Below are 17,962 nucleotides of genomic sequence, written 5' to 3'. Positions count from 1 at the left end.
GAAAATCGGGGAGCTGAAGGGTGAGAAGGGTAGCTAGGAAGGGACATAGGTGAGGAGATTAGACTCAAGGGGTTTCCCTTCCCCAATTTAGGATGGGTCAGTTTGAACAAAGACAGGATGGCTAATTGTGTGGCCCACAGTTGTCGAGTAAACATGTCCTGATCCAGCTGGCCATGAAATCTGATAGTCCAAGGTGAGTAGGGGTGGGGTATCCCACTGGTAGGAAAAAAGAATTACACCTTTATTGCAAGCTGCAGGCCTCCTCAGGGTAGGAGGGTTCAAGGCAGACAGCCATCTTGGAGAGGGGAAGTCACCTACCTTGGACATTTGCCAGCTTTATCATCTAGTTATGGCTCCCGTCCCTGTCCATCTTCCTGTCTCACTCTAACGTCCAGTCCTTGTGTTCCTTTTATAGAGAGGATGGTGGATGTTGCGTGTCTTGGCTAGAAATTAAGAAGCCAGCACAGAACCTTCTCTTGCCCATGGCCCGTTTTTGCATACATCATGCCATCTTGGGTTTTTCTGCTTTGGGACCTTTTCTTGCTCAGTTTTCTTGGTCAGCTGAGCAAGCACAGGTAAGAGAGTAACTGTGGTCCAGACCAAGAAGGAGATCAAAGGGCCACAGATGTCAGCGTCGTTGCAGAAGGGAAATTCGAACGACCCTTTGGTCTTGTTCATTTGTGCCAGGCTCTGTCCCGGCAGTCTCAGACAGATGAAACTGCTTTTTCTTCTTTTCTTGTTCCCCTTTGTATACCTGACACTGGGGGGTTCCCCCAGAAGACTGAGGAAACAGCCCAGAGCCGTCATCAAATGGGCTGAGTCACAGGACGAAAGCAGGAAGACAAATTCTGTGAGAAAGAGAAAAGTTTCTAACAGGGACATGGGCAGGAGGAAAAACAAGAAATCTGGCTCTTGATACCGTACCCTTTCAAGGTTCCTTCCTTCCTTCCTTCCTTCCTTCCTTCCTTCCTTCCTTCCTTCCTTCTTTCCTTCCTTCCTTCCTTCCTGTTTTTGCTTGCTCATATATCTGTTTGAGGGTGCCAGATCTTGGAGTTACAGACAGTTGTAAGCTGCCATGTGTTTGCTGGGAATTGAACCCAGGTCTGCTGGAAGGGCCGTCAGTGTTCTTAACCACTGAACCACCTTTCGGTCCCCTCTTTTAAGGTTTAAAATAGGTTTCACAACTAGAGTCGTCATTCCGAATACAAACACACAGTATCAACTTTGTTCTCTCTCTGTAGCATTCAGCCATAATTACTTTTAGCAGGGACAGGTGAGTGGAGCCGCCAACTAGCAAATAGCTTCCAAAACCTGCTGGAGTACCATTGTTTTACATTTCTTTGCTGAAATTCTTTAAGCATATTTCCCCTCCACTGAATGTAGGACTGGGGGGATTTATTTTGTTTGAAGGCTTCTTGCTAATGACATATTTCTATATTTATCTTTCGTCAGTGTTTCGTCAGCTTTGGTCAGATGAGCTTGTGTAAGTAGCTAACCTTTGAGAGGTGGAGAAAAGGGAACATTTTAAAACTTTTCGTTCACCTGGAGACCACCAAGATTGCGTGAATGGCAGAGGACTGCTTTTTTTTTTTTTTTTTTTTTTTTTTTTTTTTTTTTTTTTGTTTGGATTGGATATTTTTTTATATTTAACATTTGTCTTCTGAGTCAAAAGTGGTTATCTCTCAAAAGAAAAATTTGATGGCTTGAAAGCTGGGTGTTTGTGCTTTCCCCTCGGAAATGTTAACAACCGAAGCAGCCTTCAGTGTGCTTCAAAGTTAGTAACCCCCCAAGATGAATGAGTGACCTGCCCTCGCCCCACCCCCATACTAGCTGTTACCTCCTGGTGGCAGGCTCCAAGCCCCTGTGGGCTGAAATGGGCGATTCTAGAGGAGACTTGGTCAAGCGGGCAGTATGAATGGCTGGCCAAAACAATGGTGGCTTTTCAAGCAGATTCAGTTATCTGAAGAATGCAGCAGCCTGTCCTTGAGAGGAACCTGCTTCTGTGGATGTGTTTACGTGGTTTCCACAAGTGCAAGGGGCAGAGGGCCAAGGCTGAGAGTGGGGAGCGATATGTGAATTACCTAGAAATTTACAAGTCAGTGGGAACCTGATTTATTGAAACTTTATGAAAAGCAAAAAAAAAAAAAAAAAAAAAAACGAAGAAAAAAGTCACCTATCCAGTTTCCTGACACATTAAGTTAAAGATTGATGAAAACAGGCTTTTCTATTGCAAACACTGGCCTTGATTAATAAAGACCCTGCTGCCCTCACAGTGTGTGTTTCCTGGTATTTAAAGCATTTTGCAAAACTCTCTCTCCCCCTTTGTTGCAGATACAGACACCCTGATGATAAACAACATCTTGTCCTGATGTTGGTGGCTTGTATGGTGGCTTGTATGGCCATTTGTAGTGGAAGTATCAGATGGACTTGGAGCTACTAGGAAGCTGCTCTCTCTCTGTCCTCCACCATGCAAGGTAGGGCTGTGCTTCCGGACCACCTTGTCAGTGTGAGGAGAGAGTGTGCTGGGGTAGTGTGCACATGCACCCTAACTGCCTGAGATGACATTCAAGTCAGATGGGTGACTATTTACAGGCAATGGCAGTACTATCTGTCTACATATGTGATAACTCTTGCCTGCAATTCTGGAACAGAACAAAATATGTCCTTTCCCTAACTACCAGAAGGAACAAGTTGCAAGTCCTCCCACAGGACATCTCTGGTGTGTGTGTGTGTGTGTGTGTGTGTGTGTGTGTGTGTGTGTGTGTGAGTGTGCATGCATTTGTGCATACATGTAGATGTAGACTTGTGTGCATGCACATGTATGTGTCCATGTGTGTGCCTGTTTAGCACTGGACTCGATTCACCCTTTGAAATCTCAGTAGCTAGGCAGGTGGTTCACACTGTCACCTGCGTGTTACTGGTGGCACTTGGGTATTAGCGGACACCTCTGGAGGGGATCAGATAGATCTTCTCTGTTCCAGAGCAAAGAAGTCAGGTGGACCACAGCAGAAGCAGAGACTGTTTATTAAGAAAGACACTTCCAAGGGTTGGGTCAGGCAGGTGGGGTTGGTACCCCAGACAGTCACTCATAAGGGATGGGCTTAGTTTCCATGACATTTCATGGGCTCTCTGGGTCATTTGTATGGGGAAGCCTTCTCAAATTCGTTCTGTTGCATGTCTTTCTACACTCAACGCTACTCAAGTCTCCTCAGTCCCGAATGCTCCTCCCAGGCGTGTCTGTTTTAATATTATAATGAGTCACAGGTCACCTTGAGTGCCTCTGAGCTTGTGCCAGTGGCTTCTACAGATGGCTCAACTGGGAATTTCCAGGCTTCTTCTTTGCCAACAGGTTTGAGTGCTTTTAGTTTGGGTTTGTTTCCTGAACATTTTACTGTTTTCATGCAGCTTTCTAGTTCTCCTTTTCTGTAATCTTTACTGTTCCAATAGGGCAGTGCTCAGGAGACTGAGATGGAAGGATCTTAGCAAGTTCGAGGCCAGCCTGGTATACAAAGGGATTCCCAGCCAACCAACAGTAGAGTAAGACTGTTTCAAAAGTAACAAACGAAGTCCATCCAGTTCCTTGAATGGCTGTTTGAAGCTTCAGGGGGCTTTTTAAGATTTTGGATATAAAGAACAGTCTCTTTGTTTCCCCATTCAGCCTGGTTTTGTTTTGTTTGTTTTTTGGTTTGTTTGTTTGTTTGTTTTAACTTGGTGTCTGAGTCTCCTCCCCACAATGCAGGAACATATCACTATTGTCTGACAGGCAAATATCCAGTACTGATGTGCGGTGTTCTTCCAGGGCAGGGGGCAGACCCAGCCCTCTTCACCTAAAACCACTTACAGGGCTTCATGTTTCTACGGAACGTCCCACTGTAACATGATGCCACAATCGCCCTCATGACAGGGACACATCAGGCTCTAGGAAGGGGGTTCAAGAAAAATTCCCGAAGATTCACTCACCTCACCCTGTGGGAAGGAAGAATTTAATACAGATTTACATAAAGACTTCCTTACAGAAATACTCTCTCCATTTTCTCACCCCTATTTTATGTCCAAGATTCTTTAGGACCCAGTGTGTGTGTATGTGTGTGTGTGTGTGTGTGTGTGTGTGTGTGTGTGTGTACACGCACATGTACATCTGTGTGTCGAGAGAGACAGAGAGATAGAGACAAACAGAGACAGAGAGATAGAGACAGACAGAGATAGAAAGATAGAGACAGACAGAGATAGAGAGATAGAGACAGACAGAGACAGAGATAAAGACAGAGAGATAGACAGAGAGGTAGAGATAGAGACAGAGAGACATAGAGAGACACACACAGAGAAATCTGTCTCATTTCTGTGTTGTTATCCTGGTGTTTATCATATTGACACTTTAGTATAAACTTTTGGGCTTCCCACGTAAAGACACTTGCCCTAATTTACTGCCAGGGAAACGCTAACTCTGGGCAGCAGTAGAGCAACGGGGCACATTATCAGGAAAGAAAAGCCAGTGTTCCTAGAGCCAAATATTTGCTATTTCTAAATAACATTCTCAGAGTAAAAAACAAAAACCCAAAACAAACAAACTTTCTTTTGATAGCAAGAATAAATCTCTGGGGTGTGTAGAAGCTTATTTCCGTTGGACTGCCTCAGCCACCTGGCCCAAAGGACGGCTATGGGGTCAGGTGCCATTTAATCATGCTGAGGAGCTGGGTAGGCTATCCAGCCCTTTAATAAGGTACAGCTCCTCACCCTCCTGCGCTAGAAAAATAGCTCACTCGGTGTCAGGACTGCTGGGATGCATCCACTCTCGGTTTCCCTTTCTTCTTTCTTTTTTCTAAGCATGCATTGCAATACTTTGGACTTTCTCTCCCCGATCTTTTGGGCTTCTTTACTTTCTTGAAAGCCTCCTGCCCCACCATGAGACTGGTTTTCTGCCATGGGTCTGACCTCCACTCTTCTCTCCCTTGTTCTTTAGCTATGGATATGTTACAGCTCGGACTTTAAAACAAAAACAAAAAAACAAAAAACAAAAAAAAAAAAACAAAAAAAAAAAAAAACAAAAAAACAAACAAACAAAAAAAAAAACCACCACCAACAACAAAAAAAAACCTAATACAGATGTTCTTGAGCTTCTATCTGAGTCCAGTCTTAAATTATTTTGTTAATGAGACTGACAATCCCCAGAGAACGACCTGATTCCCAGGCAAGTCACCTTAGATCAACAATGATTAACAAAAAGAGAGAGCATTTTGGAGCTTCCTTTTAGTGATCTAGTTTTCCTTTCACACAGACTAGAACATCTGAAATCCTTTTGAGTTCTGAGTGGCTGAGAAAGTTTTAGGTCTCAGGGACCTTCTTGGGAACATTGAACTCTGACAGAAGCTTGGTATAGAATGACCACACCCTCTTCTGCACATCAACCCTCATGAGAGTCACCTCTTTCTGTTCTTCAGCCTGGCCACCAACAGAAGTCTGTAGTGAGAGGGAAGAGGATGCTGAACTCTAATCAGCTACATCATTGCTGGACCATGAGGTGCCTTCCATGCACTCAGCAAGCAAACAAGTAGCACTTTCTCCTTTAGGCTCAGGCTTAGGAAATACCCAGAAACATGACCCTGCACACATCACCTGGGCCTTTGAAGCCTCCGTGTCTTCATCTATGAATTGGAAAACGTACACTGAGTGCCACCCACCCACAAAGAGTTTGTGTGATAATGCTGAGTGAGGCATATCGAGCAGCTAGCTCAGCACTTGGCTCGTGGGACACAATGAACCAACTATTATCCCAGGGTACACTGATACAGCACCTAGCCCTTCCCACAGGATACTGGCTTCTGGAAACTTTCCTTTATAACTTTCCCCAAATGACTAATCCAATGAAGTTGTTTGGAAGTACTGTATATGATAGATAGCTCCTTTGACTCTGCAAAACTTTCTTCTTCTTCCATAGCACACGGTGGCTCTTCCTTAGAAAACTGAGGTACCAATGTCTAATGCCAAGCCCTGTCTGATGGGCCGATTCCTATCTCTGCGCATCTTCTATTGGTTCATTTGTAAATGAGGATGATGGTTTTGCCTACTAGGATACTGGAGAAACCAATGGGTCTATATATCCAAGAGTGTAAAACAGCTCCCAGCATGTGGTAAGTCAACAAATGTTAGCTACTACTGTATCTCCCAATTTGAGGAAAATTTATACTCTGAGGAGATGCTGTAACTATTAACAAGAATTTAAATTGTTAAAAAAAAAACCATTATGTTTATTGCTAGTTCTTTCTTCAGTAGCATTTTGGGTGTGTTGCTTTTCTTTTTGTGACAAATCCTCAACAAAAAACACTTAAGGAAGGAAAGAAGGGTGTGTTTTGGCTCATCCATAAGAGGACATTGTCTACCATGGATGGCAAGGCATGGCAGTGACAGAAGAGGGCAGCTGTCCACATTGGATCTGCGGCCAGGAACCCGCTCAGCATTGCTCTGTCCTTAAAGCTCACTGAGTCCAAGACCCTGTCCCATGTCCTAGGGGTCAGAATGGCTCTTCCTACCTCAGTGAAGCACTTCTGGAATCACACTTTCAGAAGTGGTTGGTCTCCTAGGAAATTCTAAATCAAGTCAACTATCAGAAGCATAAACTAAACCTCTGTGAGCAATCTATAATTTCAGTATTTTAATAACTACTCATTTTTTAGCCGAGATCAAGTGTAGAATTATAGTGGTTGAATTTTGCATAATTCAATGTTAAATAATAACAACCGGAAGGCAGTGTGAAATCACAGTTGAGGGGCTGGAGAGCTGGCCCAGTACTGGCTACTCTTCCAGAACAGCCAAATTCCATTCTCAGCACCCACATGAATGCTCAGGGCCATCTATCTGTAGATACAGTTCTAGAGCAACTGATGCTGTCTTCAGGCCTCTGTGGGCACCTTGTGTACATACACAAACATACATGCATATTACACAGACATACATACAGGCAAAACATCCTGTGAACTTGATCATATATACACACATATACACCTATGCACACACATGCATACACATTCTTATACAGACACATGTACCCATACATACACACATGCATACACACATTCACAAACACATGCACACATACACAAACATACACACATGCACAAGCATAAACACACACACACAGAAACATACACAAATCACAGATGACATAGATGCTCCTTACAGCTCTGGTTCTAAGCTTGTTTAGTTTTCTGGTTCAAAGCCCTTGGGCCTTCAATAAAAGCTTCTTTCTTCTTTTTTCAAGTCAATGACACCTAAGGTTCTTCTTTAAACTTAGTGTTTCATTTTACCATTACAATCATTACTATTTTAAATCTGATGGTGATGGAAAACTTCTTTTGGTTGTACTGTCCTACAAAAGAGTCATAGTGGTCATCAAAGATTTCCATCTTAAAGCAAAATTAGACAGCCTAAAACTCAGATGCTTTCCCTAGTTAGGCTTCTCTGTGTCTCCTTAGTCCACACAGTTCTAACAGGCCCAGAAGCGAGTCTATTAAATTTACAATTAAGTTTGGTGTGTGTCCGTGGTCTCTACAGCCTGCCTCTACAATGATGTCCTAGCTAAGAGTGGTAACCATGACAGACTGTATTTCTCAAGCTAGTTCATATTCCCATTAGCAGTACAAAAGAATGTACATGCCCTCCCTCTAACATTAATATGATTTGGCAGTTTAATAAGCTTAAATGTACATTTTTGCACGACTGAACATTTTAAATCAAGTCTTTGACCATTTAAATTTTTTCTACCATAAGATTTATAATTTGTGGTCTTGGATCAGTTTGACTTTCCAGGTTTTCTTATTGACTTATAAAGCTCTTTATATATAGTAAAGAATTGGAGACTCTCAAACAAGTTGGAAATGTTATTCCTAGTTCCTTATCCTTAAAACTTCTTTATTCCTGTTTATTCCTACCTGACTAAGCGTGTGTATGCATGAGGATATGTGCCTCAGGAGCCAGAGGAAAGCATCAGATCCCACAGCTGGATGTTGATTTTGAGCTATCTGAACTAAGAGCAGGACCTGAACCCAAGACCTTTACCAGAGCACTGAGCACTCTTAACGGCCAAAACCATTTCTTCAGCCCCTTTACCTTTTAAAATAGTCTTAACATGTTAGCCTCTTCTGCTGTATTGGGCTTATTTTTGGAAATCTAAAAATTTGAAAATTTAGATAACCCTTTATGGCCTTATCCATTGCCTGCCGACCCCGTGGCTACCCCTCACTTTTTCCTTAGCAATAGGAACTGTGCGTTTACTTATGTGTGTATCAGCAACACGCTCACAGAGGTGGGTCCAAGACAGCAGGACACGCACAGCATGTAAGTACACGATGATAAGCATTCTTTCTACCTCTCTGGCAGTTAGTTTAAAAGTAGGCATCTGACTCAAAACCAATAGGAAGGGATATCTACCAAGCGAATCTCTCTTCTCTTCCCCCCCAAGCAAAGCGCTTCACATGAAGTAGGGAACTGTGAGTAACTACCATCCCAACATGAGGAAGGGCTCCCTCTGTGCTTGCACCATGCGGACGTTTGAGAGTCCATAATCTATACTTCTTATTTGAGATGACTAACCTTTATTTCAATAGGCTACTTTTAGTGACTTTGAGTGTTTGTTGTGGTTTTGGCTTGGTTTGCTTTGAGCTTTGTTTTGTTTTGCTTTAGGTGCATCATCCAGTGCTGTCCTCCTGGGTGAGACGCTTAACCTTGTAGGTCTTGAGTGTCTATGAAACAGTGAACTAGATGCTGTCATGCATAGCGCCATCCAGCTTGATACTCTAACTCCAGTGAATGGGCATTTAACTTTTAGGAGATTTGTTGTTGTTGTTGTTTTGCTTTTATCATAAGAAAAGAAAACCTTAAAACTCCCGAAACTCACTCAGACTGTTAACATCTGTAGCTCAAATCACATACATACATTATCTTGTAAAAAAATTTTAACTACTCTGAGAAGTAGGTGCGTCCATCTACCAGATAGGGAAGTCGAGGCTCCAAGGAGCTAGGGACATACCACAGTCCTTCCGACAACTTGGCTGAGCTAACAGTTTGACTCTACCTCTCTAGATGTAACCCCGTTCCCACTTCTCCTGAGTATTTCAGCCACCAGCACTGTGGTTGGTTTATAGCCGCAGCCAAGCCCCCAGTAGGGTTAATATTCCTCCTGCTGTCTAAATGATCCCTGATCACTCCAAGAACAACTCCAGGAACAGCCAGAATCCAAAAGGAATTTACCACCCACAACTGGGTTGGTTTTTTTTTTTTTTTTTTTTAATGAACTTACGGGGTCAGGAGCTGATGTTTATATGGAAGGAGACGAGACACACCTGTTCTTCTGGGTATATACTTTAAGGAAAGGAGAATATATGACTTATTTTGGATAAGATATTTATAACCTACTAGTATATAAACTAAATGATGAATTACTTGAAGCCGGAGGTCTGTAGGTCCTAGACTGTGCAGTCCCGGTACTGAGTGGAAGGAGAGGTCGAGGCATGTGATGAGGCCCGCCTCTGAGCTCATCATGACCTGTTGCTGATGAGTAACTGCTGTAGAGACCTGAGGACATTTATCTGCTGTCCTTAACCCTAGGAGAAAGGTTCACACATCTAGCCCCCCCCCCCCCACTTACTTTACTGGCAAAGAACTTCCTCCCATGGTTTCACTATGAGCATCTTGCACAGAATCTGCCCTGTAGCATGAATTTCCTAAGTCTGTCAGCATCCTGTTGTTGATTAATGAAGTCAAACACTGAAGAGGTAATGGGACTCACTCCTTCAGAGTAAAATAACCAATAAATGACAGAGCCCAGACTTTAGGTCTCATTAGTCTCATCTGACATTTTTAACTTTTAACTCCGGTAAAACTGGAAGTGTGGCCTTTGTCGGGAGGTCAAAGATGTCATTTCACATGGGAAAATCACTTTACATGCTACATCTACTTCCACACACCCCAGGCTCCAATATAAATACATGATTAATTTATAAAGTGATTAAATATGTCTTCCTGGATGAGTAGAGATAAAGTAACTAGACCAGCTCTAGGAGGGTTCTGTTTTTAACATGTGCCTGTCCCTAGTGCCACTAAGAGTGTGTGACAACCTCAAATCAGCCTGCAAGATCCTTTCTGGGGAGCTGGCATGATCTTGGCTAGTTAGAAAGATGGCCATGGAACATCTATAACTTCTGTACCAGCATGTGTTGATGGATATAAAAGTATGATATGATAAACTAATGTTAGGACAGGCAAAATGTATTCTGGAAACACATGTCCTCAAGAGCTTATGTCAGAGGATAAGGAAGAGTTCAATCACTTTGGTAATGGAGACTGAAGAAAGAGCAGGGACTATTGGCCCTGTATGAGCAGAGACTGGATAATGTCCACTCTGATGTAGCAGACAACTCTTCTGGATGGACTAACATTACTGTGTTAGGTGTGCATGTGTGTATAAATCTGCATGCGTGTGTACATCATCAGTCCACAGAGCAAACACCACTTTCTGAGGACTGAGTATGCTATGCACTCTGCTCTCCACAGTGAGTCAGGGTCTTCCAAGCTTGAGCCCTCGAACAAGTGTTTGGTCAATTCTGTCTGCTCGGCAGAGACGCCGGTAGCATGTGCACATAGAGATAACAACTGATGAAAATGGTTTCTATTTATTCTGTGGATTCCACTCAGAGAGATCGTCTGTCAGGTAGAAAGAGCCACTTTCTCGTGTCAAAAGCCATAGGCCACCACTGGAATTGTTTGTGACTCAGTTTATCAAATTGTACTGGAGATCTGCATTGTGGTGGAATTGCTGGGAAGCAGGAGTGCAGAAGGTTCAGCCCTACTGTTCAACCCAGCATGTAGACAGGAGAAGCAAACCAGTCTGGAACTGTATCTTCTATGACATTGTTGGGCTCACAGAGCAAACCTTACTGAAGGTCTCATTTACTGCCAGATGGCATGACATTTCCTCCATTGTCCAAATCTGTTGGAAGCAGGTTTTATATTACTCACAACCAAAGAAATTCTGAGCGGGGGACTCACAGAGCAGCGGATGTCTTAGATCAACACCATTAGTCTTTTCAGCGTGGACTCACAGGTCAGACCACTTGGATCTCAAAGAGACGGTCTGGTCCCAAGTGTCCAATTTCACACCCTATTTATAGCTCTCAGATAATTACCCCACGTCTGTTTCAGCCTGGAATAGACAGGAGAGTATCTATACATGTTTAACAATTCTCTTCAATAAACTCTGTCAAAACTTCCTTTGTTTCAGGCATTTTGTTAATGGATTGGGGTCATAAAATATAAACACATTAAAAAGGCCCCATGTTGAAAACATGAACGAGATGCCACCCTTTAGAAATGCAGAGCTACTTAAAGAATCTAGGGCTCCGAGAGAAGGCAGAAGGAAAGGGGCCAGCAATACTTCCTGGGACATAAAGTCTAATTGTCCAGTGTTGAAAGTAAAGGCAGAATAGCTCCCATGGGAAGGAAAAAGTAGTTCCAAGTCGGGACATCAGAAAAAGGGTTAGTAAACTTGCTTTTGCAATGAATTGGAAGGGATTCTCAGAATTCTCGTAGCCAGAAATGGGGTTAAGGGGATTCCAGACAACAAAGAGTGACCAAAGGCCAGAGACAAGACCCTTCAGACAAGCAATTCAAAGAGGCCAAAGATGAAGTGTCTTGGCCCAAAAGGCCTTCTGAAGGAGTTTAACTTTATTTAGTTATAGAAGGAGATGTCAAGACAAATAATACATAGCATATAGCACCATATAATATATATTATATAATTTATATATCATATATGTTTATATATAACATATGTATGACATATAATTACAGCATACATTATTTATAATTATATAATATAAATATATTATATATGTTATATATTATATATATTATATAATTATGTAGAACATATATGTAATTATATGTTATATAATATGTTATCTATAACATATATTATATAATTTATATATCTTATATATTTATATAGAACATATGTGTGACATGTGACATATATTTATAGCATACATTAGATATATTATATAATATGTAATATAAATATGTAGTATATGATATGTAATTATATATCATATAGCTTATATCTTATATACCAATTATATGTTATATATAAATTATGTATATATTGTATATATAAATTATGTTTTTGGCTGGAACTGCTTTAAGATGTTACTACATATTAACTAAGTCATTTTCACTACTACTTGATATAAGTGCTATAATTGCTATTTCTGTTTTCAGATGAAGCAATCAAAGCATGAGAAGATAAGGTCACATGTCCAGAGTCAATCAGTTAGAAAGTGGAGGGGGCTGGGGGATGTCAAAGCCAGGTTGACTTGTACCTGGTCTCTGCACACCAAGGAGTAAGCTGTGATGTGGCCTAGCCATGGACATCCATGCCACAGCAGGGGCAGAAACAGATACAGAGAAAGACACTTCATACAGAGACCAGGAAGAGCCTCGGCTTGTGCAGTTTGCCCTGCTCTGTTTGAAAATTTCCACTCTAAAATGATTTTACTACATTTATTCGTTACTTATTACTGTGTGCACCTACGTCTAAGAGTGTGGGCATGTACTTCAACCACAGCACTGACAAGATGACAACTCTCAGGAGATGCTTTATCCTTCCATGGAGTGGAGTCCGGGGATCAAACTCAGGTCATTCATCTTGGCAGCTTTTACTCACTGGTCAATCTCACCCGATTCAACTTCTGATCCCCCAGGGTCAAACCCAGAAACTTCTGGTTTTCCCTCACAAACCTGCCTTCGGACACCTTGCAACTTGTCTCCCGTGTTCCAAAAGGCTTTGTTCTAAGGGGCACACAGGATGACTTACCAGTACTGATGTCCGGTTGGAATTTAGCATGTGCACAGACTGCTGATGTGCAGCGCAGCACAGGAAAGAATTAGAAGAAAGAGTTAGATTGGCTTGGAAATGCTATTCAGAAATAGGACGTGGAGCTTAGAGTAAACTCTCCCGAAATTATAATGGAGGAGTAGAGTCACTAAGATCTGGGCACGCATGCCTGAAATGGCTGAGCTTTCCCCACAGACCATAAGTCACTTTTCATAAGTTTATTCAGTCAGTTAAAGCCTACCACAGACAGCAGGCTTCCATCACATAAATTTAATCCATGGAAACCCTAAACTAGTGCTTGGGATCTGAGCTGTACATTAAAACCACACAGGGATCTTTAAAAATGCCCGATCTATGTTTTTCCTTCCCTGCCCTTGAATTAAATTAGACTCACCTGGACTTAGCTGTTATTTTAAAGTTCCCAGTAGCCTACCTAGGACCCTGACAGGTAAGCCGCAACTGGGAAGCTCATTAGTACTTTATAAACTTGTCATAGGCAGGGAGAGAAGAAAGGAGATGGAGGAGGCAAACCAAGGTGCCTTTCGGGAAGGGTGTGGTACCTTGGTCCATGCCACAGAGAGTTTTATAAAGCAGAGAATATTAATAAGGTTTTAAGACACTAAGGTGTCTGAGATGACGGGAGATCACACATTATTACTAAATTGGATGGAGCTCTAAGAAGGACTGAGGCATCCCCATTTTGGCCTTCCTTATTTTGAGCTTCATAATGTCTGTGAATTGGTTCTTGGGTATTCAGAGCTCTCTGGGGTTAGTATCCACTTACTAGTGAGCGCATACCATGTGTGTTCTTTTGTGACTGGGTTACCTCACTCAGGATAATAGTCTCTAATTCCATCCATTTGCCTACAAATTTCAAAAAGTCACTGTTTCTAATAGCTGAGTAGTACTCCTTGTGTAAATGTACCACACTTTCTGTATCCATTCATCTACTGGAGGACATCTGAGTTCTTTCCAGCTTCTGACTATTATAAATAAGGCTGCTATGAACATGGTGGAACATGTGTCCTTGTTATATGTTGGAGCATCTTTTGGGTATACGCCCAGGAGTGGTATAGCTGCGTCCTCAGGTAGTAAGTACTATGTCTAATTTTCTGAGGAACTTTCGGACTGATTTCCAGAGCAGTTGTACCAGCTTTGATTCCCACCAACAATGGAGAAGTGTTCTGCTTTCTCCACACCCTTGCCAAAATCTGCTGTCACCTGAGTTTTGATCTTAGTCATTCTGACTGGTGTGAGGTAGAATCTCAGGGTGGTTTTGATTTGCATTTCCCTGATGATTAGGGATGTTGAAATTTTCTTTAGGTGCTTCTTGGCCATTCAATATTCCTCAGTTGAGAATTCTTTGTTTAATTCCATACCCCATTTTTAGTAGAATTATTTGATTCCCTGGAGTCTAACTTCTTGAGGTTTTTATATATATTGGATATTAGCCCTTTATCAGATGTGGGATTGGTAAAGATCTTTTACCAATCCATTGGTTGCCATTTTGTCCTATTGACAGTGTCCTTTGCAATTTCATGAGGTCCCATTTGTCAATTCTTGATCTTGGAGCATAAGCCATTGGTGTTTTATTCAGGAGCTATAAGTTCTCCTCTTAGCACTGCTTTCATTGCATCCTATAAGTTTGGTGTGTTGTTCTTAAAGGTATTGGGGGGGGACCCTGAAAGTGTATATACTTATCCTAATGCTTCCCATCAAATATAATTTAAAAGATTGTGATATGTGAAGTATTAAAAACTCTTTTTGGCTTGTGTGGGAGTTGAAACAGTATCTTTTACCAGCTGCCTGTTGCTTGGTCCTTGGGAAAGAAAAACATTTCCATTCTATGAGCAAAGTAATAAACACATCACAGAGAGACTCCCTATAAGAGTGAAAGACCAGGCTGTTAATGGGCAAATCAAGGAAAATATCAACCTTATAGGGTTTTAAATTAAGTAACTCTTGATGTGCCAAGTCATGAGGTCTTTAGTTTTATCTTTCTGAAAAAAAAAAAATAAACCCAATTTGAGGCAAAGCGGTTTTGGGATCTTTCGGATTTGAGAGGATCAGTTTAATCAGGGGAAGATATATGGATACAGACAGAGCCATTAATAATTATTTCATTATGGTTGCAAGCAGAGTAGTAAAAAGAGCCTGAATGTAACAGGACCAGGATCCCCCATTCCGCTCTGCCCACCATACCTAACTATTCGGTGTGTTCTCATAGCCAGATGCTTCTAATTCCTGGTGTGTATCCCAAATGTCCATTCAGCAACAGGGTTGGTAAGTCCCAGACAGGACTCCAGTTTGTTCGGCCTGAGATCTGGAAACACTGCCGGTGATGTAACATGTTCTTAGAACTGTGATGCGCTTATAAAACAGCAGGCCTTGTGGGAACATCATGAAGACAGGCTATGAAGTCATCTGTGTGTAGTCTTACAGTTGGAGCCTCCAGCTTCCCAGGCCAGAGAAGGGGAGAAGGCTGGAGAGGATGCCCCCATCCCATGACCTGCCTTAACTGCCTGACCCACCTGGACCATTCTAGAAGATGTGGCAGACGTGGGATGAGGGCAGCCCTGTGGACATTTACAATTAATTTAAATACCTATTTTGCCACACCACAGAAAGCTGAAACAGAAAAATAAAACGAACCAAACACCCAGACAAGTTCAAGAAGTCTGATGTGGGTGGGGGTGCTCTGCCTCCTGCTGGGGACAAAAGTTGCAGAACAACATGCAGTGGGTGGGACTTCCCCAGGCACTCCTATGCTGCATGCATCGCTGCAGAGCTGCATGCATCGCTCACAGCAGCAAAGTCCACCTCTTTGGAGACACTGCTTCTTACCAAATGTCCTACAGCGTTCTGCCCACCTCCCTCTCCTTTCATCCCGCCTGTTCTGGATCCGAATGCATTCCTTGCAGCCTAACACTATACCGTACAAACCGTTCTGATTTTTCTCTTGAAGCTAAATATTATTTAACCGGTATCTTGGATTAATTTTGGTTTCCAGACACAGGGAACTTGTTTATCTGAAAACTCGTCATTTTATAGATTTCTAATTTTATTGTGTGATGGTGGGAGAACATAGTCTAACCATTCTATCTTGAAATATTTTTGAATTTTTTTGGATCATTCACATTGAGTTTTTTTTTTCTTAAAGATCTATATTACTATGCTTATTGGATGAGTGTTTTGCATGTGTGTGTGTGTGTGTGTGTGTGTGTGTGTGTGTGTGTGCTTGGTGCCTTTGTAGTCCAGAAGATGTCAGATCTTCTGGAACTGGAGTTACCAGTGGTTTTGAGTCACTTCATATGGGTGGGAACAGAACTCTGGTCCTCTGAAAAGGCCGGAAGTAGTCTTAACTGATGAGTCCTCTCTCTAGCCTCCGTTTTAAATAAAATTGTCCTATATAGACATAAAAGGATCAACTTTATTTGTTGGGGGCTATGATGATTAATCCTACTGTCAAGTTCTCAGGACCGAGAATCAGCAGAGACACACACTGGGTACATCTTTGAAGGCATTTCCTTGAGAGGTGGGACTGAAGGGACCTAAAGTTAACGCTGAGACGGGTGGCACCCCTAGTGGTTTAGGATGGAAAAGAGCCAAGGGGACAAACAATAGCCAGCCTGGTGCTTCTGGGTCATCACCAGGTTAAAACTTCCCTGCTGTCCCCTCCTTACCGTGATGGACTCTTCGTCCCGTACATTTCTTCTTGCTGGGCAGTTTGTCATAACAATAAGGAAATTAATATAAAGCAAAAAATAACGTTTGTGCAATGCCAGTATATATTAACATATTAATCATGTTATCCAACCCTTCTGCGTATGTGGATATTTGTTGTCTGGGGAGCCTAGTACAGCCCATCCATCTCCTCTCATTTTTCTTTCTAGGATATTAGTAGAAAGACATTGACGTTTCTATTTTTTTCTTCCACATTTGCTAATTTTTTTCCTTGGTTCCTCTTCCTCCTCCATTTACCTCTTTCTACTCGCCACGCCCACCCCCACCTCCCCATGTCCAAGTTGATCTTGAACTATGTTATAATTCACACCAGCCTTGAACTTAAGATCCTCCTGCCTCAGCCTCCTAAATGCTGAGGTCACAGCTGGGCACTACCATGGTGACTTACTTCCTCATGTTTTGATACCCACTAGCATAGGTTTTCAACCCAAACTTTGAAAACTCAGACTTGTATCCGATCAGCCCCTTCTCATACACAGATTCTCTGTTGTTTCTTGTTTCACAGTAAAGATGGGGAAGGAATCAGGCCAGGAGATGTGAGCAATAGAAAAGGACCAAACTCTCAGCTCTCCCCTGGAGGCTGGCTCTGGCTTCAGCTGCATCTGAGGCTCTTTTTAGTACAAGGTTATCGTTACACTCCCTTCCTACCCACGCCTCCAACCAGCTGGGTCCCAATCCAGACATCCCTGAAGGTTTCTCACGATGTTTGTGTTACTTGGCGGAACACACTTGATGCATTAACCTCACCGATCTTTCCTATAACATCCACTGCCCGGACTCCATGTGGGAACCAGCAATCTATGAACAATCATCTCACGTCCCTTCTGACTTATCTGTGGGTCCTGGTTCTCTGTTTTTATAGCCACTGCTTGTCTTAATTTTATTCTTTTCAAAACAATGCAAGGAAGAAAACACGAAGGAGTTTTATTAACAACAAATGTGTGTCAATATTAATTTGCCCCATATGTGATCTATAAGCAAGACAAACGCCAAAGTATTAAATCCAATCTAAAAAGTGGGAACAGCGGAGAATGAACTAAAATTCTTGGCTAGTAGAGAAGCTACGTTTTCCCCAACAGATTTGACTTGCTCAAGTTTAGAGGTCTGGACTTAAAAAAAAAAAAACCAAAACAACAAAACAAAAACAAAAAACAAAGGTTGAGACAAGGATTGAATGTCGAGAAAGTGTTTCTCAGGATAAGTTCTCTGGAGTTTTAGTGGAGTGGCTTCTTCATGCAGTTGCCAAAACTAGAAAATAAAAAAGGCAGGACACTTAAATTTGAAAAAGTTTTAACTGCCATGATTTTGTAATTTATTTTAAAATATTAAATATCA

Source organism: Micromys minutus (genome assembly GCF_963924665.1).
Source record: "Micromys minutus genome assembly, chromosome: 20".
In the NCBI taxonomy this organism is placed as follows: domain Eukaryota; kingdom Metazoa; phylum Chordata; class Mammalia; order Rodentia; family Muridae; genus Micromys; species Micromys minutus.
The sequence above is the reverse complement of the archived record's forward strand: the minus strand, read 5'-3'. Positions refer to the sequence as shown.